This window comes from Zootoca vivipara, chromosome 1 (assembly GCF_965207765.1).
Source record: "Zootoca vivipara chromosome 1, rZooViv2.hap1.1, whole genome shotgun sequence".
NCBI lineage: Eukaryota > Metazoa > Chordata > Lepidosauria > Squamata > Lacertidae > Zootoca > Zootoca vivipara.
In genome coordinates, this window is record NC_142582.1 from 126,089,590 (window position 1) to 126,112,659 (window position 23,070).

The following is a 23,070-nucleotide window of genomic DNA, read 5'->3' on the forward strand; positions in this document are numbered from 1 at the left end:
AACAGAGGCAGCCCCAATGAATGCCTTTCTCTGGGTTACTCTGGAGCAGGTTTCTGATATTTCAAGAGTTTTTAATAAAATGTGTACTGAGAGCATGATGCAGAATGGTCCTCTTGAGTTGTGATTTGGTGCCTTCACCAAATTGACTAAGATTAGGCAGCCTGCAATCCCATAATCGTGTTACAGGGGATGATTTTGTATTAGACACAGCATCCTAAGAATCATAGTTTCTTCGACTACCGGTACTGCTTTTAAAGCAAGTTTCTAGTCTTTAGGGCGACAAACATAGAGCTGCAAGAGTGTGGCAATGTCTAAACCAGTGATGGCGAACCTATGACATGCGTGTCAGACGTGACACGCAGAGCCCTCACTGCTGGCACGCACCCCACCTGCCCATTTGCGCTGTTGTCCCCCCCCCATTTGTTCTCCCGCTCCTCCTCATGCTACAGCTTGTCTTCGATCCTTTTTTGTTGTTGCTGCTGGTAGCCAGAGATTGGTTTTAAAACCCTTTCTGTGCTGTTTTTTTCTGGCGCTTTGGCAGACTGCATGTTAGTTCCAGCGAAGGTATTATTCGTCATTTATTTCTCTTCTCCCCCCCCCAAAAGCACAGCAGATTTGGGGCACCCCCCAAAAAAAAGCAAAGCAACTTTTGCACCCCCCAAAAAAACCTCCAAAACTTTGGTCAGCAGCTCCCCCAAAAAGCTCAACAACTCTAGGCACTTAGTGATAAATAAGGGGTTTTTGGTTTGGTTTGGTTAAATAATTAGTTTTTGGTTTATTAAATACAGTTATATATTACAGTTATACATTTTTGTTATTTAAACTAAAAATATCGCGAAATTATGCTTTTTTTCTCGAAGTGACACACCACCCGAGTTATGCTCCGTTTTTTGGTGAATTTTGACACACCAAGCTCAAAAGGTTGCCCATCACTGGTCTAAACCCAGAAGCTACCCTGCCTAGGAGAGAATATCTAGATCTTTAGTAGCTTCTATTGTTTTTAGAGCTCTTGATGATTAGCAACTGCAGAATGAGTTATCCAAAATAAATAAGCAGCTCCTCCTTGACAATAGCCAAGGAGCAAATATGGACCAACCATAACTTGGAAGACAGTTGGGTTTTTGTTTTGCTTTGTTTTCTGCTTGTTTGTTTTTAAAGGTTTTATTTGCTTTTTTATTTAACCATGTCATCAGTGCGTACTGTGTTACACAGTCAAGTACAAGGTAATAAGGAGGGAGGGAAACTTAAAGACAGCTAAGATTCCAGGCAGAGTCCCAACACAACCAGGAACCCTTGCATAGGTGCTTCTTTCCCAGGGAGATCCTGAGAATAATATGAGTGGCTGGGGTCAGTCCAGAACCTGAGAATACATTACTTCCCAGGTATGTGCTCTCAACCACAGTCCTTGTAGCGCATTGCATGGTGGTAGCTCTGCAAAGAACTGATGGCTTCTTATAGGAAAGCTGCACATGGCCGGATGCTACGGGGGGAGGGGGGGAGAGAAGATCAACTGTCACAAATGAGTTTGAAACAGCCCTTCGGTTTTTTGGCTGTGTGCCTCTAGCTGATCATGCAACCCAAATCTTTATATAAGGGAGCCAGCCCCCCATCATCCTAACGTCCCCCTCGCCAAGCACAGGGAGCAGCAGTGGGTCGGAAGCAGCCAGGGGGGAAGGGAGAGACTCGGAGGGAGAGAGTAGCCAGCATGCGGAACGATGGGAAAGCTCAGGGAGGAGAGATGTAGGCAAGGGCTCCAGGATGCTGGAGAGCCCTTACACCGCTTTGGCCAGGAGGAGGCTGAGAGGGCATCGCTCCTTCCGGCGCAAAAGTTAAGGAGAGGACCGCGACGCAGGTCAAGGGGGAGGCGTTTTGGGGTGCCCCGACTACTTTGCTGGCGTAGGAACAGATGTACGCCATTGCCGGATTCTGGTTCCGACTGAGAGGTCATGTTTTAAGCTGTCTCTGCACTGTAAATACTATGCACAATGAAAGTCTTTAAAGACAAACTGGACTCAAGCAGAGTTACTCTAGAGTAGCCACCACGACCCTCGGACATGTATCTTTATACCCGTGAATAGGCTTAGAGGTGCCTTAAGATCAGAGAGTGTGTCAAAAAAGAGTGCCTTCCTGTTTATTTTATAGTTAAGCCGCAGATCTCCCTGTCAACTACCCTCTGTGGAAATAATACAATATCTACACATGCATTAGCTATTAACAATATGCCTTTGGGACTGGGTTCTGAGATGCTTCATTTTTATGCAGCTGGAGGGGGGGAATGTTCTTTTTTTATGTGGGTGTTCCTAAAACCATATTAATGAAGGTCATATAAATGTTATCTGCATGAAGAAATCTCATAATTGTGATGAATAGATTTATGGAGCATTAACTCTGGGGCTTTTATGGCTGGAATGAATTTTTCTTTTCTCTGTAGCTCTACTTTTTAATCGTGAGATAAAGAAGTTTGTAGCAGGCAAAACCAAACAAAATGTCCTCCAAATATTATAGTACGCTGTAATGCAATCCCCACACAGATGGTATCGGTGGTCCCTGTGAAGTAACTTCAGCAGAGCACTAGGTGTAATCTCAAAAGGGTGGAAAAACCATACCATCCATTTGGTATAGGGTCACTTCCTTTAGATCAGGCATCCCCAAACTTCGGCCCTCCAGATGTTTTGAACTACAATTCCCATCTTCCCCGACCACTGGTCCTGTTAGCTAGGGATCATGGGAGTTGTAGGCCAAAACATCTGGAGGGCCGCAGTTTGGGGATGCCTGCTTTAGATCACTGTACTTCAGCTGGAGGGCTGGGACTATACCACTGGTAGTATTGTAATGGTTAGAGTGGACTGTGACAAATAAATGTAACAAATAAACAAATGGCCTGCTCCAAAGTCGGTTGCAGCAGCAGCCCTCCCACCATGGGAAAAGGTTCAGAAAGGGGTCCCCAAATGCATGCTTGGGTCAGAAGAGTGGATCCTGGGTCAGAAAAGGGTAGGCGACGACTTCTCCAGATGTCATTGGACTACAGCTCCCATCAATCCCAACCACCACGGCCAATGGCGAGGCGTGATGGAAGTTGAATAGCCCTCCTTCATTCTAATGTCTCAAACAAAAGGTTGCATTTTTACCTCACCCCGCCTCCTTGAAATGCAGCCTTGCAGCCTGAACATGTGTGCCACATTTAATTCCAATATTTTGATCTTCAATGTACAGTGGTACCTCGGGTTAAGAACTTCATTTGTTCTGGAGGTCCGTTCTTAACCTGAAACCGTTCTTAACCTGAGATACCACTTTAGCTAATGGGGGCTCCCGCTGCCGCTGCGCCGCCGGAGCACGGTTTCTGTTCTCATCCTGAAGCAAAGTTCTTAACCCGAGGTCCTATTTCTGGGTTAGCAGAGTCTGTAACCTGAAGTGTCTGTAACCAGAGGTACCACTGTAGTTGTCAGACTGGAAACCAACAAGCCAAGAAAGTTTACAAGCAAGGCTCCGAAAGAACCGAAGGCCTCAGTTAGGCCAAAAAGCAACCACTAATCGTTTCACAATCAGCTTCATTGGATTGCCATGAGTTCCAATGTTATGAGAGAGAGAGAGAGAGAGAGAGAGAGAGAGAGAGAGAGAGAGAGAGAGAGAGAGAGAGAGAGAGATTGCATGAATGTGCAGGGAAGGATCCTTTTGTGTGCCGAGGCCATCAGACATCCCCCCAAAATAAATCACACCACACACATAATTTTTGTTTGGGTTTTTGGCATTAATTTTGGCCACCACTTTATTTAAATACAATTTTAAAATTTGAGGCATTGGTTAATCTTCTGTCCCCCGCTTGGGTCAGGACCAGCTCCGACTTCCCTATCCGTATAGGGAAGTCAAGAACACTTCGTGGGAGAGGAGGTAGCTGTGTCCAGGCACTCTCTCCTCGACCAGAAATGTTCCCCAAGGCTCATGCTCTGTAATGGCCCCAGCCCCGCCCGTTGCAGGGGTGTATGGACTAGAGCCCTGGAGCCCCAGGATTCCTTTAACGGAATACTTCTATGTGGAGCAGCATTTTACTGAGGGGTAGGCACCTCTATGCCATACCCCTCCACCAACCAGGAATTATTAACCAATGACTAACCGCCAACCTAACAAGTTGTGACGATTTGCTAAGCAGTAGGCAAAAACCAAATGGCAACAGCCAATCAGCCAAATGGCAAAATTCCTACTGGGCCCCTGCAAGAGGCGACCCCATGAGAGGCAAAGCAATGTCAGGCTAAACCTTCAGGAAAAGCGGCAGGCGAGCAGAAGTGAAACTGGACTGCAAGACGCTGAGAATATAATGGGCACCTCCTGTCAATCAAAAATGGCAACATACTTCCCCCCCCAGCAACCAAAAACCCCCAATCACTCACACTCTTACATACTCTAGTCCCTCCCCCACCCAGAGGAATATCTTTTGGCCCGGCCACAAACATTGCTCTCCCTGATAGGAGAACGTGCTTTCTCTATCCACTCTCTCAATGCCATGCATAAGTCTATGGACCTCGATCATGCCTCCTCTTACCTTCAGGGGGCAGTCTCTTGATCGCTTGCCTTGCCCTTTCCCAACTCTGCAGCATCCTTTTTGAGGTGAGGCAGCCAGAACTGCACACAGTATTCTAAATGTGGTTGTTGCACCCTAGACTTACATAACAACATTAGAATATCAGCAGTTTTATTTTTTTATTCCTGCATTGCAGGGGATTGGACTAGATGACCCTTGGGTCCCTCCCAGCTCTAAGATTCTATGATTTCCAGTTCCATCCCTAAACGATCCCTTTCCTAACGATCCCTAGCATGGGACCTGCTCAGACAATATGGAGATTGCTGAATACCTATGGTCTGCCTTCATATAACCATCTGCTTCCTGAGCTTAGACCTGGGCCCTTAGAGAGATGGGAAATCAGGGGAGGCGAGAGACATTATATGGCTTTTACCATTTTTTCCTGATGGCTAAGGTTGCTCCATTCTTCCACAAGCTCGTTTGGGCTGTGTATGTCACTACGCAGCGCCATTAGCTTGTTTTTGGAACTAGCGCACCTCACCACCTGCATTCTAGGACTCATGTCTCTGCAACATCAAATTAGCTCAAGTATGATTTCTCTTGTGAATCTTTTGCCGCTTGCTCCACAAGGCAAGAGCACGTAATGACAAAATAAATTACACACTGCATTTTTTATTCTTTAGTTCAAATGATGGTAAAGAGACTCTGCCAAACAGCAACAAGAGAAATGTTAGCTGGCGTGTTGGCTGGTTTCTCAGCTCTGGTTTGACTGTGCCCAACTTAAGGGGAAAGATTCAGTGACACGTTCTAGACGTGCCTGACTTTGAACCCTTTCCAGGGACCCAGCTTGCAACTGTCAATACTTTTTGTTCTCAAACAGTTATTTGCTCTTGCAGCTGTTAGAGATAAGGACTCGAAACATGTGCAGTGCTATTATTATTATTATTATTATTATTATTATTATTGGATGTTTTTAATGTTTGGTGTTCTGTTGTGCGTTTAATTCTGTTGGGAGCCACCCAGAGTGGCTGGGGAAACCAGATGGGTGGAGTATAAATTATTATTATTATTATTATTATTATTATTATTATTATTGGATGTTTTTAATGTTTGATGTTCTATTATGCTTTTAATTCTCTTGGGAGCTGCCCAGAGTGGCTGGGGAAACCAGATGGGCAGGGTATAAATAAATTATTATTATTATTATTATTATTATTATTATTATTATTATTATTATTTGTCACCCATCTGATTGGGTTGCTCCAGCCACTCTAGGCTGCTCTCATCAGAATATTAAAAACACAATAAAACATCAGCCATTTAAAGCTTCCCTATCAGAGGTAGCATTATTATCAATTTACGATGGGCTGGAAGGTTCGCAGGCTACGAAGGACTTGCTCACATATTTATTGACAGCTGCACAAGTTATTATAGCTAGGAAGTGGAAGAGGCAAGCAGAATATAAAATGGTATAAAGAGGTGTGGGATATTGCTATTAATTATAAATTAACATGTGCCATTAAGGTAAGACAGGAAATATGCAGGAGAAATTATTTTGAGGAGATATGGAGGGGGTTTGTAGAATTTGTACAGTTAAAACAGAATAGGGTCAAACCATCGCAAGAGGTGTTGAAATTTCTGGAGGTTGGATAGTTAGAATGGAATGGTATTGGTGGTAGGGTGCACATTTTTATTCTTATTTATTTGTCAAAATAAAATTAATAAAATTAATAATAATAATAATAATAATAATAATAATAATAATAATAATAAAATTCCCTATACAGAGCTGCCTTCAGATGTCCAGATGTCTTCTAAAAGTCAGATACTGTAGTTGTTTATTTCTTTGACATCTGATGGGAGGGCATTGGCATTCCACAGGATGGGTGCCACCACCGAGAAGGCCCTCTGTCTGGTTCCCTGTAACTTCACTTCTCGTGGTGAGGGAACTGCCAGAAGGTCCTAGGAGCTGGACCTCAGTGTCTGGGATGAATGATGAGGGTGGAGACGCTCCTTCAGGTATGCAGGGTCAAAGTTGCTTAGGTGGGACATGTTCTGTCCCACCATGGCTTGAGGCTCAGGAGAAGCTAACTCAGGCATCCCCAAACTTCGCCCCTCCAGATGTTTTGAACTACAATTCCCATCTTCCCCGACCACTGGTCCTGTTAGCTAGGGATCATGGGAGTTGTAGGCCAAAGCATCTGGAGGGCCGAAGTTTGGGGATGCCTGAGCTAACTGCACCAGAAGCACTTACTGGCAGGGAAGAGTTACATCCAGGTTGATTAGGACCCTGGACAGCACCCTGTGAAAGGTAAGGAAAAATGTTGCTTCAGCATAGCAATGAGGCCTTGTTAAAGCTGGTTGTTCTAGTCCAGGCATCCCCAAACTTTGGCCCTCCAGATGTTTTGGACTACAATTCCCATCATCCCTGATCACTGGCCCTGTTAGCTAGGGATCATGGGAGTTGTAGGCCAAAACATCTGGAGGGCCACAGTTTGGGGATGCCTGTTCTAGTCCTTCTGTTGGCTCCACCCCACTGAGAAGCTTCCTGTGTTCTTAAAGGGCTGTTGCCCAATTCTGAAGCTGTAAGTGCTTATGGTGTAGTAGTGAGGACTAGAAATAGAAATACAGTCATACCTCGGTTTAAGTACGCTTCGGTTTGAGTATTTTCAGTTTAAATACTCCGCGGACCCGTCTGGAACGGAATAATCCACTTTCCATTACTTTCAATGGGAAAGTTACAGGTAGGTAGCCGTGTTGGTCTGAGTCGAAGCAAAATAAAAAAATTCCTTCAGTAGCACCTTAAAGACCAACTAAGTTTTTTTTTTTTGGTATGAGCTTTCGTGTGCACGCACACTTCTTCAGATATACTTGAAACAGAAGAGTCAGACCCTTATGTATATACAGAGGGTGGTGGGGGTGGGTGGGAATGGGTGATGGGCTGATGGGAGTGGTAAACCTGTAGATGGCTGTTAATGACTGCTGATGACTGCAATTGGTCCTGCGGGGAAAAAGCAAGGGCTGAGGCGCTAAAGAAAGCTTGATCATGCATAATGAGATAAGAATCCTATGTCTTTGTTCATCCCAGGTGGCTCCATGGTTTTAAGCTTGGTAATGAGTTCCAATTCAGAAACTTCTCTTTCCAGTCTGTTACTGAATTTTTTCTGTAATAAAACAGCTGCTTTGAGATCTTGTATAGAATGTCATGGGAGATTGAAGTGTTCTCCTACTGGTTTCTCTGTCTTGTGGTTCCTGATGTCAGATTTATGTCCATTTATCCTTTGGCATAGGGTTTGGCCTGTTTGTCCAATATAGAGAGCTGAAGGGCACTGTTGGCATTTGATGGCATACACAATGTTAGAAGATGAGCAATTAAATAGTCCTGAGATGGCATGTTGGATGTTGTTGGGGCCAGTAATGATGTTGTCAGGGTGTATGTGGCAGCAAAGTTGGCATCTGGGTTTATTGCAGGCTCTGGTACCAGTGTCCATGTTAAGTCTGGTGGCTGTATTATTGTTTAAACTCCTCACCCACAACTCCTCACCCACAATAATACAACCACCAGACTCACGGCCCATGGGTAGAAACTGTTCTTTAACCTGTTGGTTAACCCTTATCATGCTTCTATATCTCCTGCCCAAGGGCAGGAGATTTAAAAGGTGCTGGCCAGGGTGTGAGTCATCCCTGATAATGTTCCTCGCTCTTCTGAGGCAACAGTTTCCCGCGATAACATCTAGCGGACTCAGGGGACAGCCCTGATATCGATATCGTGTTCAACGCGGACAGTGTATGACCCAAGTCAGAGAAGGGAGGGAGGCCATGCCTTCTGGCCTGGAAGGTCCTGGAGTGAGGAACACTGGCTTCCTGAATGGTGCCACATCTGCCTCCAAGTCTTCTAAACACAAGGGAGAATTGAGGACAAAGAACATGTGAAGAAAGAACACAACAAGTGGTGATTCTGGTTAAAGATCAGCTGGGAAAGCCTATCCGTACAAATACGTATACCTGTACAATTGTTTCCTGAAAGTTCCCATAATACACCACATATGCAAAGATGCTGTTCTACTCCCTTTTTGCAGGATATTAAAGCCAAGCATAAGTCTGAAATGGGGAGCTGGAACTGAAGCCCATCAGGATTGGTGCTGTGAAAAGGCAAGAGCAGGCACCCCCAAAGTGCGGCCCTCCAGATGTTTTGGCCTACAACTTCCATGATCCCTAGCTAACAGGACCAGTGGTTGGGGAAGATGGGAACTGTTGTCCAAAACATCTGGAGGGCCGAAGTTTGGGGGTGCCTGGGCAAGAGACAGGCTCCTTCAGGTTGTGGAAGCTGCATCCAAACCAGGCCAGTGGGTCATGGCAAAAACCATCTCCCACTCCACCTCCACCTTTTGCTCCCAACAATCACCCCCCCTCCAATATAGAGCAACAGCAGGAAACATAGAATCATAGAGTTGGAAGAGACCACAAGGGCCATCCAGTCCAACCCCCTGCCGAGCAGGAAACACCATCAAAGCATTCCATGTGTTGTTGTACTACAGGCACGTCCAACTCACAAGAGACTATGATCCACTCCCAGGATAAAAAATCTGGAAGTGTTCTACCCATGAAGGGGGTGGGGGGTGGGAAGTGAAAGGTTTTTTAGGGTGAGCAAAGCCAAAGTTGTTGACCTTTTTTAGGGCGGGAACCAACGTATTTGAACTTTTTTTAGGGGGGTAAAACCAAAGTTGTTGATCTTTTTTTAGACGTGGGTGGCGCTGTGCTAAACCACAGAGCCTAGTTCTTGCTGATTAGAAGGTTCTTCGGTCCCTGCTCCTGCCAACCTAGCAGTTCGAAAGCATGTCAAAGAGCAAGTAGATAAATAGGTACCGCTCTGGTGGGAAGGGAAAACGGCATTCACGTGCACTGCTCTGGTTCGCCAGAAGCGGCTTAGCCAGTCATGCTGGCCACATGACCCGGAAGCTGTCTGCGGACAAACGTCGGCTCCCTCGGCCAGTAAAGCGAGATGAGCGTCGCAACCCCAGAGTCATCGCGACTGGACTTAACAGTCAGGGGTCCCTTTACCTTTACCTTTAAGTTATTGACCTTTTTAGGGGGGGAATGGAAAGTTGTTGATCTTTATTGGGGGGAGAGCCTAAGTTGTTGAGTTTTTTTTAGGAGAGGGAAATCGCTCACCTAAAACAATGACGCAGCCCTGTCAACTACTTTTGTTTTCTAACCCATTTGATGTGACGGACTACCACAGCGGCAGGGGGGGGGATGGGGAATTTCCTTGCATTGCTTTTCACTTCCACCAATACAGAGGGGTCCCGTGATTGACCACAATCAACACCGATCGACCGGGGATAGACCTGTCGATCGTGGTTGACCGGTTGGACATCCCTGTTGTACTACAATTCCCACCAACCCCAGCTAGCATGTTTCAGTTAAGCCATGCTTGGAGGGGAGCATGTTGTCTGCCCATGTTCCAGAGCAGGCATCCCCAAACTTTGGCCCTCCAGATGTTTTGGACTACAATTCCCATCTTTCCCAATCACTGGTCCTGTTAGCTAGGGATCATGGGAGTTGTAGGCCAAAACATCTGGAGGGCCGCAGTTTGGGGATGCCTGTTCCAGAGAATGTATTTTGCAGGCAACTGAGCTACTGCAGGCGCAGTTCGGCTTGATTATGGAGAAGCTATATTTGCCAAGAATCAATGTTGTTTCATTTTTGCTCACCTCTCAGCAGCCCTTGAAGGATTTTTTTTTAATGTTCTAAAATGTCATTGTTTTCAGCACACAATGCTTGGGGGGATGTCTTTATTTGAGTCTCAGTTATTGCCAAGTCCCTTCTTTGCCATCCAGTTTGCTCCTGGTAATTAACCTTTGCAAAGTATGTGTGGGTCTTCGTTAGCTACTAAAAAAAAAAAGCATCGTGATTGTGATTGTTAATTATTTACATAGAGCCGCCCAGGGGCACAGCGCTGCCAATAAAAGAGATCCTTTGTAACAAAGTGAGTTGCCTCTGCGAGGCGTAGCATTTAAAGCTGCAGGCTTGAAGGGCTTAACTGGCAAATTATTTATTTACTTACAGTTTTCTTCCCCTGCTGTTTTAGCTGCCGTCCCCAAAGGCAGCTCACAATAACCAATCATGAGACAGTCCCTGCTGTGGGGTTTGAATTCCAAAAGACATGACAAGAAAGGAAAGGGGGTTGGAAGGGAGAAGGAAAAAAGCAAACTTGGGCACTAGTTCTTCGTTACAAAGTTCTGGTAAGTGTTCTCTCTAACAGGGATGGGTGCAGCAAGCTCTCTGCCGTTGCTTCGTGTCAGCCCAGTGGATGGGATCAGCCGTAACACTGTGGGGATGTGCATAGAAACTAGGATAGGATATATTTCTTAGATGTTATCTTTCCCTACTCACGTTTGCAGTTCAGCAGAGTACATCACTTTGTCAGCAAAAATAAGGAAGCTGTTGATATGCTAGCTTTAGCCTTTTAATTTAATTAATCCGGGATGCTTTGCTGCAGACTGCATTTCCTGGTATCTCTCTCCCTTAAAACAATAAAAACGCGAAACAGTCTTCTTATAAGTAAAGGTGGATTCGCTCACTCATTTTCACAGTACAGTGGTACCTCTACTTACGAATTTAATGCGTTCCGAACGCACATTCGTAAGTTGAAAAAAATTGTAAGTCGAATCCCATAGGAATGCATTGGGAGAAAAATTCGTAAGTCGAAGCAACCCTATCTAAAAATTCGTAAGCCGAAAAAATCCTATCTAAACCGCATCCAACATGGCGGACTGAGCTCCGTTCGTAAGTAGAAACATTCATAAGTAGAGTTATTCGTAAGTAGAGGTACCACTGTATATAAAAGGATGTCATATAGAGGAGGGAGAAAGGTTGTTTTCTGCTGCTCCAGAGAAGCGGACACGGAGCAATGGATTCAAACTACAAGAAAGAAGATTCCACCTAAACATTAGGAAGAACTTCCTGACAGTAAGAGCTGTTCGACAGTGGAATTTGCTGCCAAGGAGTGTGGTGGAGTCTCCTTCTTTGGAGGTCTTTAAGCAGAGGCTTGACAGGCATATGTCAAGAATGCTTTGATGGTGTTTCCTGCTTGGCACGGGGTTGGACTGGATGGCCCTTGTGGTCTCTTCCAACTCTACGATTCTATGATTCTAAATCTGATGCACTCAGATCTGATTACAGCTAGGAGGGGGCCCTGGGCAAGGTGCCTCCACCCCCACCCCACAAAAGCACTGGCAGATAGGGAAAAATTAAATGCAGTTTACATTCAAAGGCAAGCTTTCTTTTGCATGTTTTGAAACAATATGGACACTGAAAGGCAGCCAGTCTTGAAAAGCCAAATTGTGCAAATTCTGCAGTGCAGTTTTCTAACAAAGTAATGTGTACAACAGGGCATATACTAGGATAAAGTGTGCATATCTATGTGAAGATTAGCGAAGATAAGATACGAGGGAGCTGTGTTGTGCAAAAACATGTATGTTAGGGAAAAACTGCACACAAAAATGTGTATGTTAGGAGAAATGTGTTCCAAAACGCTGACAAATTTTCAAGGGGCTTTAAAAAATAAACCACAAGCAGATGTGAAATGTGAAAAAACTGAAGACTTTGGAGATGGGCAACAGAGAGAAACTGAAATCGACATATTCAGTCATCTCTAGTGTCTCACAGCATCCTAGAGCAAGAATTTAAACGACTGGTGCCAACTTATGTGTAAAGCTTAACCCATAAAAATCAGTGAAAGAGAGTTCTTGGTTTGCTAAAAGGTTTCCGTTTGATTAGATTTTATGTTTATAGGCTCCTCGTGCCGATGCCATTAGGGCAAAGTGATAAATCAAAGATAAACGGCCCACTAGCCTGTAGTCTTGTCTTCGGGAAGCTGAATTCTCACGCGTCTATGGAAGATGCCAGGGATCAAGGCATGTTCGGAGGGCATGTGATGCCACAACCTGGCTGAAGCTACGCCAGCCGGTCTGGAACACAGAGTGCTGCTTTCTACTGAGTGAGGCCACTGGTCCATCCAGCTCAGTATTGTCTACACTGAACAGCAGCAACTCTCCAGGGTTTCAGAAAGAGGGCATTCCCAGCTCTATTCAGAGATGCCAGGGATTGAACCCAGGACCTTCTGTATGCAAAGCAGATTCCATACCACTGAGCTACAGCTCCCAAGGCAGGTTCAAACTCGAGTACTCAGAGAACTCCCTTCTGTTCAGAAAAGGGTCTGTTATTGCAAGCAGATTTTTAAAGAAAACTCTCACCAGAATAGATGATGATAGATAGATAGATAGATGATAGATAGATAGATAGATAGATAGATAGATAGATAGATGATAGATAGATAGATAGATAGTAGATGGATAGATAGATAGGTTTTCTTCCTCTTAAGAGCTATAAACTGATTTATAGTGTTTGTTGCAGTATATCAGAGTGTGTCTGTGTAGCTCTGCATGAGTACTAGGGCAGAACTTTAGTACTCCAGGGAGAATTTGGTTTGATTGACAGCCAATTGTCTCTTCTGCTTCTCCCAGGTGCAAAAAACAGCCTAGAATGGGCGCGAGGAAGTGTTTTTCAGTATTTTGTGTTTGTTTATTTTGTTTTTTTTTATCTTGCATTTTTTATGGTGTGAACCACTCTGGGATCTGCAGTTGAAAGGTGGTGTACAAATTTAATTAATTAATCAATCAATCGATTAATTAATTAATTAGCAGTGATCATTTGAACCAGATGCTAGATTCTTGGGAGTCATTCTCGGCCCTTTAATATGGGAGCATCGATCAGAGGTAATGTTGGTTGTAATACAAATGCCAGCCCAGGAAGAACACAAGAAACAATGACCTTCCAAAACAATGTGCTATTTTTTATGGGCAAAGTATAATTGGATCCTAAGGGAAACATTGCATGCATTAAGTTTGCTGAAAAATTAGGTAGGGGGAGCAAATGGAAGAGTTCTTGGTATAACTGAGTCACAACTGGAGTTCAGGAGTTGACTGCATTCCAAGAAAGGCGTCTGGAAAGGCTATGTCAAGACTTGTGGTGAAGAACTCTATGTGCAAAGTAAGACATTTTAATAAATCTGTTGCTAAGCCTGCCCTGGACCTCACTTATTATTTACCAGAGACACCAGCTTACAAGGGTGATGGAGGGAGGGGCCGGGATGGATCCAAACTTGGTGGTCTGTCAGGGTTCAGGGAAGCGGGTTTCTCCCCTGGTGGCAGTAAATAAGCAGATCAAACAAAAAGAGTGCTTTTACCAGATAAGTTCTTTAATAATCACAGCAAGAGACAAAGGAATGCATATCTCTCTCAAAATGGTGTTGCTCCCAGTAAAGGTTTACCCCTTCTGTCCCCATTAATCTATGTCAGACACATCCAACTCTCTAAAGACTGTGATCTGCGCCCATTATAATAAAACTGGCAGTGATCTACCAATAGTTGTTGAGTTTTTTTTAAGCAGGGAGGGAGCAGAGTTGTTGAGCTATTTTTATGAAGGCTTGACAAGAGTCGTGGATGCTTTAGTTGAGGTTCCTGCATTGTAGTGGGTTGGACTAGATAACCCTTGGATCCCTTCCACCTCTGCAGTGCTATGATTCTATATAATAGTCATAATAGAATCATAGAATCATAGAGTTGGAAGAGACCACAAGGGCCATCCAGTCCAACCCCCTGCCAAGCAGGAAACACCATCAAAGCATTCTTGACATATGGCTGTCAAGCCTCTGCTTAAAGACCTCCAAAGAAGGAGACTCCACCACACTCCTTGGCAGCAAGTTCCACTGTTGAACAGCTCTTACTGTCAGGAAGTTCTTCCTAATGTTTAGGTGGAATCTTCTTTCTTGTAGTTTGAATCCATTGCTCCATGTCCACTTCTCTGGAGCAGCAGAAAACAACCTTTCTCTCTCCTCTATATCAGTGTTTCTCAACCAGTGTGCCTCCAGATGTTTTGGGACTACAACTCCCATCATTCCTGACCACTGGTCTTGCTAGCTAGGGATGATGGGAGTTGTAGTCCCAAAACATCTGGAGGCACACTGGTTGAGAAACACTGCTCTATATGACATCCTTTTATATATTTGAACATGGCTATCATATCACCCCTTAACCTTCTCTTCTCCAGGCTAAACATACCCCCAGCTCCCTAAGCCGTAATAACATGGCCAAGCATTATATTAGGGTAAATTGCTTTGAAAAAAAATGTGTACATTAGGCAAAACTTCACACTGAAAATTCAGATGAATTTTCATGAGGATTTTTTTGGGGGGGGGTAACTAAATTACAAATTAATGTAGGGGACTGAACTGGAAAAATGGAGAGGAATCACAATTTGACTGATCTGCATGCCCCTCGTCACAATAGTTTAGGAGTAAATGTCAAATTTGCAACTGTTTGGCAAATTTTGAACTGTGTCCAGATGCAAGCCTCTTTTTTTTACCCCCCACCCCACCCTTTTATTTGCATACGCCAGTATTTGAGAAGCAAGGATTAATGACAATGTGGAAAAGGCAATTATCTTTGGTATATTTCAAAGAAGCCTGTGGAGGACTATCTGGCAAGAAAATCTCTTTCTGCAAAAGCACCGGTTTGAAGGAGGGCAGGTGTTTATGCAAGGGATCAGCTATAATGTTGCAGTCAGCTCATTATATAACCCAGAGCAGGGCGCTCTCTCCCCCCCCCCCCCAAAAAAAACATCTCCTCTTGCAATTTAAGGGCATTGTTTTAATGGCAAAAATGTAGCTTTTCATACATGGAGGATTATGCTGAATTTATTGGGAGGGCAATTTAAGCGCCAGCGGGATAGTTTGTTTTAAAGGCCGGCTTGCAAATCAAAGCAACGCAACCTGAGAAAAACAGCCAGTTTAATAGCAGCTAAGAAGCTTCGCTTTGGGTCATCCATTAGCCGCCCCTAGACTTCCAATTAATAAAACGAGAGGAAGGTTTTCATGAGAAATAAGGGGAAGAAAAGAGCCAGAAGCTGGATTTTGCAAGCACTCGCAACATTGGTTTATTTCGTTCACTGCAGACACAACCCAGCCACTTTCCTGGTCCGCAGGGGCAGAGCAAGGATGGGGCAGGAGCTGAAAGACTGAACAGGGAAGCAAGACGTTTGGGGAATTCAAATGTTGCCTCTGCCATGAATAAACTATGCAGCCTGAAGCAAAACCATTACCTGTCAGCCTCCGTCTCAGCTGCAGAATGGGGATAGCAATACTGACATACATTGCAGAGTTGTTGTAAAGATTACTGAGATAATGAAGGTGAAATTCTTTTTACAACCATGAACCGGAGGTTTTTAAGCAGAGGTCAGGGAAGTAAAAAGGTAAAGGTAAAGGAACCCCTGACCATTAGGTCCAGTCGCGGACAACTCTGGGGTTGCGGCGCTCATCTCGCTTTACTGGCCGAGGGAGCCAGTACAGCTTCCGGGTCATGTGGCCAGCATGACTAAGCCGCTTCTGGCGAACCAGAGCAGCGCACGGAAATGCCGTTTACCTTCCCGCCAGAGCAGTACCTATTTATCTACTGCACTTGACATGCTTTCGAACTGCTAGGTGGGCAGGAGCTGGGACCGAGCAACGGGAGCTCACCCCGTCGTGGGGATTCGAACTGCCGATCTTCTGATCGGCAAGCCCTAGGCTCTGTGGTTTAGACCACAGCGCCAGCTGCACCTCTAAGGGAAGCAATAGTACCACTCTATTCTGCCTCGGTCAGACCACACCTGCAATACTGTGTCCAGTTCTGGGCAGCACAGTTTAAGAGGGATATTGAAAAGTTGGAAGATGTGCAGAGGAGGGTGACCAAGACGATCAAGGGTCTGGAAACCAAGCCTTATGAGGAACGATTGAAGGAGCTGGGTATGTTTAGCCTGGAAAAGAAGAGACTGAGAGGAGATATGATAGCCATCTTCAAATATCTCAAGGGCTGTCACATGGAAGAGGGAACAAGCTGGTTTTTTCCTGCTCTGGAGGGTAGGACTCAAAGCAATGGCTTCAAGTTACAAGAAAGGAGATTCCGACTAAACATTCAGAAAAACATTATGACAGAGCTGTTTGGGGAAAAGAGCTGTTTGGCAGTGGAACAGACTCCCATGAGAGATGGTGGGCTCTCCTTCCTTGGAGGTTTTTAAACAGAGATTCCTGCATTGCAGGGGGGTTGGACTAGATGACCTTTGGGATCCCTTCCAACTCTACAATTCTACGGTTCTCTGTATATTTGACAAATGACTCAGCTGTTCTCCTTTGCCTCTGCAACAGCAAGCAATTGACACCTCGGCAGAGCTTCGCCAACCTTCTTCAGCCGTTCCTGAACAGACACTTCTTATTTTTAGTCCCTTGTGATCTTGCAGTGCCACTGGCTGTGTATAAAATTCAAACCCTTCGCTCAGCATTTCCAGCATTGCCCAGTGACATTTCTCAACATTTCCCTAGTTTTCACAGGTCTGTCATACCACTGAAACTGAATCTTGGGCAAAAATGATAAATAAACAAGAATTAAAAAACAAACAAACTAAGAATCTTACGGCACAAGCCGTAATGCCATCATTAAACTTGTTTCCTCCACTAATTCTGCTGTGGAATGTGAGCTTCTAGAAGCCCATCCTATTCCGTGTGAAGGCAGCACACAGTAACATCAATACCATGTAGAAACTTAGAAATTCAGGAAAGCCACCTGACCTGCGTGGGAGGTGGGGGGAGGCCCTACCTGTTCCGTTGCTGTTTTCAGTCCTCTCCAATAAGGGAGAAAAGAGCTTTGAGCACAGGTGTGTGTGGTCCTGGGCATGAAGCTTAAATGTGCCACCCCTCAGTTCAGAGCTCATTGGGCACATACTCTCAGTTGCATGGAAGAAGCATGGAGTTCTTAACTTTCATTCACATGTGACATAGAATCATAGAAGGGAGTTGGAGGTAAATCTAGTCCAACTCCTCGCAATGCAGGAGTGTCAGCTAAGGCAGGACACGGTCTCATTAATTCTTTGGAGTTTATGAAATACTTCTACTTCCTATTGCTGTGCTGAAGAAGTTCTTACGAAACAGTGGATGATATCCAGAAACACTGTACACCACAACAGTTGTATGACTACTTTGGCAGCATTGGAACATTACGAGACAAAGCCTTCAGCTTGTTTTTTATTGGATAACTTTCTGCTATATTGCTTCAATTCATGACCTGTAGAGACTTTCAGAGACTTAATAGATTTCCACTTTATTGTTTATGTTGTGAAGAGAATCCTCTAAGAGTTGTTTGCATTGGTCATATATGTTAAGTTCTATGTTCTGTTTAGACATCATAAAGAGTTGGTATTATATACTGCATGTTCGCATTTGGCCGCGTGTTGCTCTGGTTTTGATTCACAGCTAAGGCATTCAACAGATAGCCATCCAACCTCTGCTTACAAACCTCCAAGGAAGGAGAGTCAACTGCTTCTCAAGGGAGACGAGACCGTTTTATACATGGTTAGTGCAGGGGGTGTGCAATTGGTTGCAACCGTGAGCAGGAGATTGACAGCGGTGATTGTGCTGGTGATTCATAGAATCCTAGAGTTGGAAGAGACCACAAGGGCCATCCAGTCCAACCCCCAGCCAAGCAGGAAACACCATCAAAGCATTCCTGACAGATGCCTGTCAAGCCTCTGCTGAAAGACCTCCAAAGAAGGAGACTCCACTACACTCCTTGGTAGCAAAGTCCACTGCCGAACAGCTCTTACTGTCAGGAAGTTCTTCCTAATGTTTAGGTGGGATCTTCTTTCTTGTAGCTTGAATCCATTGCTCCGTGTCCGCTTCTCTGGAGCAGCAGAAAACAACCTTTCTCTCTCCTCTATATGACATCCTTTAATATATTTGAACATGGCTATCATATCACCCCTTAACCTTCTGTTCTCCAGGCTAAACATACCCAGCTCCCTAAGCCGTTCCTCATAAGGCATCGATTGGTGGCTACGGGCAAGGCCTGCTGTTGATTGGCTGCCGCTGTGGTATTATGGTGGGTGATTGGCGGCTGCTGCTGGCGAGCGGGCAGATGATTGGTGGCTGTGGTGCCATGTGTGATTTGCAGCTAACAACTCTGGACAATCACCCCCCCCCCCGAAAAAAAGCTTAACAACTCTGAGCAATCTCCCCCCATTTTCTTAATTTGGAGTCCGTCTTATACACGGGGGCGTGTTATACACAGAAAAAAATACATGTTCAAATATATTAAAGGATGCCATATAGAGGAGGGTGAAAGGTTGTTTTCTGCTGCCCCAGAGAAGCGGACAAGGAGCAATGGATTCAAACTACAAGAAAGAAGATTCCACCTAAACATCAGGAAGAACTTCCTGACAGTAAGAGCTGTTCGGCAGTGGAATTTGCTACCAAGGAGTGTGGTGTAGTCTCCTTTTTTGGAGGTCTTTAAGCAGAGGCTTGACAGGCATATGTCAAGAATGCTTTGATGGTGTTTCCTGCTTGGCAGGGGGTTGGAATGGATGGCCCTTGTGGTCTCTTCCAACTCTATGATTCTATGATTCTACAGTATATATTTAAGTATAACGTTGCAGTCTGAGGCTGTTGTGCTATACCCACTTACCTGGGAGCAAGCACCCACTCGATTTAATGGGACTTGCTTCCTAGCAGACAGGATTGCCCTGAACATTAGGCAAAATAGCCTTGAGTAACCCACAGCATCCCTTCTGCCTTTCTGCCCCTCCTGACAACTTTGACTGGAAGCTTTGAAATCCCCTTATCATTACTTAATCCAGTTCCTGGCAGTTTTCTGCCTGCATTTTGCAAATAATTTTACGTAACATATGATGCTCTAGAGTTGCTACATTTGGGCAACTGAAATGCCCTGGCCCCTTTGAACAATTCTGCATGCTCACTTTTGATGGGTGTGGAATATTTATAGTCTGTGTTATGTAATGAGGATTACTTACTTTTGTTCAACCAAGTCTGTGTCCCATTTGCAAAACGGAAAAGGGGAAGGGGGGGGGGGAGAGAGAGAGACTCATCTCAATATGCTGTACATTTAATGCATTTGATATTTTCAACTCTAATTGGAGCTTGGGGGGTTCTTAACTTGCAGTTTTCCAGCAGACACTTCCCCCCAAATCAGATTTAATTATTTGAGCTAAAGCGAGGGGGGGAGGATGAATTTCAATACAGAAAAATAAAAGAGGTGTTGTTGTTCAAATAACCTGCAGCCAGCACTTCTAAGGTGCCCAACATCTTGCTCTGCTTTCCTTTGGACCACAATAGTGAGGCCGAGAGGGGGGTCTTGTCGTCTGGGCAGCCCAGGACCTCCATACACACTGCCCAGGCTTGCATCTGGGAGGGGTCACTTCAGTGCAGCTAACACAGTGGGTTGACTTCACCCTTGAAGGCACACTCCATTGCCTCCAAAAGGATGCCAGCTGCTCTTGGAGGAGGCAAGACCTCCATTCACATTGCCCAAGGAGGTCACTTTGCTGCTGCTGACGCCAAATAATTTTTTTTAAAAATGCAGGAAGCATCCTTTATGAGTTACAGGTCTCTGCAGCCACAGCAGGTGCTGTGATTCTCCAGTGCTTTGACTTCACCCCTGGAGGCACACTCCATTGTCTCTTGAGCCCTAGGCCACTTTAGGGAGGTGAGAATGCTTGCCTGAAATGTAGCCCATCCCCTCTTGCACCTGGTCCCACCCACCAATGGAACGTGGCCCCCAGAAAGTTCCCCACAAGGGGGAGATCTTAAGAATGGGACAAGATGGTAGATGAAGAAGCACTCTGGATGTAGGACCTCAGCTGGCTAGCTGGGAGTACACCGCCTTGATGCCAGAACTGTTTCACTTGGCAAAACTGACTTCTGTGCGCAAGTTGCTCGCTCAGCTGGTGCAGCCTCTCTGTGAAATGAGACTATCGTCGGGGGCTGGGTTAATGTTCAGGACTGAATTACCTTTCATTACCCTAGAGGGACCGTGCGAGAAAGATTGGGGTTAGGATAACGGCTGCAGAGCATCTCACATTAATGCTATCTTCGCCACCCCTGTGTTATAGATAAAGAAACCTCCTCAGTTTTCTAGGGCTGACAACCGGTTAACTTTTACTTAACCTTCGCTTGCCGCACTGGCAACCTCCCTCTCCCTTCCTCACCCCAAGCCACTTTCTAACCATCTCCCAAATAACCCTGAAGCTTAAGCCACTCGGGAAGACACGGCCTCAGCGCCAACCCTTCTTCTTAACACACAAACATGCGGCCTTCTTAGACCCCCTCCGCCCATGGGAAACAAATCCTGACAGCAAATTCCCATCACATTAATGACTGTTGATCTTGCCATACAGTGAAGTTTTTCCCCATTTCCCTTGAGAAGGTGTGTATGCAGCAATTAATTTAGTTCTCCCCCCGCCCCCGTCCTTTGGGGCTTAACTTTTAACTCTGGGCTCCTCGTTTTGAAATGTCTCTCTCTGTGGGAGCCTGTAATTTCAAGGAGGCCAAAGGAACAACAACAGGAGCTTGTTCTATTATTAGGATTCTTTTCTTTTTCTTGTAAGAGAAACCTCGTCTAATTTCCCATGGAGCAGATTCTCTTGTGGGCTTGGGGACTGTTGCCCTTTCGTTTGGTTGGGTGTCCATTTTAGACAAAGTGAAATTCCATCGCAATTCCAAACGTTTGCAAAGTCTGCATATGAAATATCAACCTGTGAAGAGAAGCTTCTTTCCTTTTGTTCCTCTCTTTTAACATTAATTTTACACCGATAATATAGGTTGCATCAGTTTGACCATAAACATAAACATTATTATTATTATTATTATTATTATTATTATTATTATTATTATTTATACCCCAGCCACTCTGGGTGGCTTCCAACAGAATATTAAAATACAATAATCTATTAAACATTAAAAGCTTCCCTAAACAGGGAAACAGAAACCATTTTTTCCCATTTAATAAAACAAAAAACCCATCTGTATTCCATGGCTGGGAATCAAAAGTGGGGAAATTCCTTGTGTCCTGCTTGCCATCTGATTAGACCGTGTGAAAAGAGGTTTCTGGGCTATTCTTATTTTCAACAGATTGCATAAATAGGGTCTGAAAAACTACTCATATTAGAAGAACATAATTGCATTATTTTTTTCTGCAAGGAAAAGGAAAAACTAAAGAATTTGTTTTCCATCCCCTTGCCCCTCAAATTAAATCCATGTTTTTTTTAAAAAAAAATGGTAAAGGTAAAGGACCCCTGGATGGTTAAGTCCAGTCAAAGGCGACTATGGGATTGGGGACTCTTCTCGCTTTTCAGGCCGAGGGAGCCAGTGTTTGTCCGCAGACAGCTTTCTGGAATATGTGGCCACTTCTGGTGCAACAGAAGACCGTGACAGAAACCAGAGCGCATGGAAACGTCATTTACCTTCTCGCAGTAGCAGTACCTATTTATCTACTTGCACTTTGACGTGCTTTCGAACTGCTAGGTTGGCAGGAGCTGGGACAATCACAGAATCATAGAATCACAGAGTTGGAAGAGACCATGAGGGCCATCCAGCCCAACCTCCTGCCAAGCAGGACAGAGCAATGGGAGCTCACCCCCAGGGCCGTCTTAAGCATATCTGGCGCCCTGGCGCCGTGGTGTTAAGATCCCTCCGGCGCCCCCCCCCCGTTTCCCAGCGGGTGCAGCGTGTTTGGCGGGTGCAGCGTGGCACCCCCTGGCGGCCCGGCGCCCTGCCGCATTGCGCCACCCAGCCTTGCCTTAGGGCCGTCCCTGCTCACCCTGTCGTGGGGACTCGAACTGCTGACCTTCCGATCAGCAAGCCCAAGAGACTCAGTGGTTTAGACCACAGCGCCACCCGCATCCCTATGGCACACTATGTCTCAGGGGTGCTGGTTGTTTCTGATATATTCAAGGAAACTTAACATGGCTATAAATGCGATTTGTGAAATGTTTCTAGTAAGTCTAGTATGCCTCCAAACTAGGGTGAAAGAGGAGAGCGCAAAATGTGGTCTGAAGCTCAACATCAAAAAAACCAAGATCATGGCCACTGGTCCCATCACCTCCTGGCAAATAGAAGGGGAAGAAATGGAGGCAGTGAGAGATTTTACTTTCTTGGGCTCCTTGATCACTGCAGATGGTGACAGCAGTCACGAAATTAAAAGACACCTGCTTCTTGGGAGAAAAACAATGACAAACCTAGACAGCATCTTAAAAAGCAGAGACATCACCTTGCCTACAAAGGTCCGTATAGTTAAAACTATGGTTTTCCCAGTAGTGATGTATGGAAATGAGAGCTGGACCATAAAGAAGGCTGATCGCCGAAGAATTGATGCTTTTGAATTATGGTGCTGGAGGAGACTCTTGAGAGTCCCATGGACTGCAAGAAGATTAAACCTATCCATTCTGAAGGAAATCAGCCCTGAGTGCTCACTGGAAGGACAGATCCTGAAGCTGAGGCTCCAATACTTTGGCCACCTCATGAGAAGAGAAGAATCCTTGGAAAAGACCCTGATGTTGGGAAAGATGGAGGGCACAAGGAGAAGGGGACGACAGAGGACAAGATGGTTGGACAGTGTTCTCAAAGCTACGAACATGAGTTTGACCAAACTGCGGGAGGCAGTGGAAGACAG

The 23,070-nt window shown here is 45.1% G+C and overlaps 1 protein-coding gene across 1 annotated transcript in view; it reads left to right on the forward strand.

The window, feature by feature from the left end:
- The window catches only part of KCNH5 (potassium voltage-gated channel subfamily H member 5), a 186,325-nt gene that overhangs the window by 148,728 nt on the left and 14,527 nt on the right, over window positions 1-23,070 (forward strand). The gene's annotated exons all lie outside the window — the stretch shown is intronic.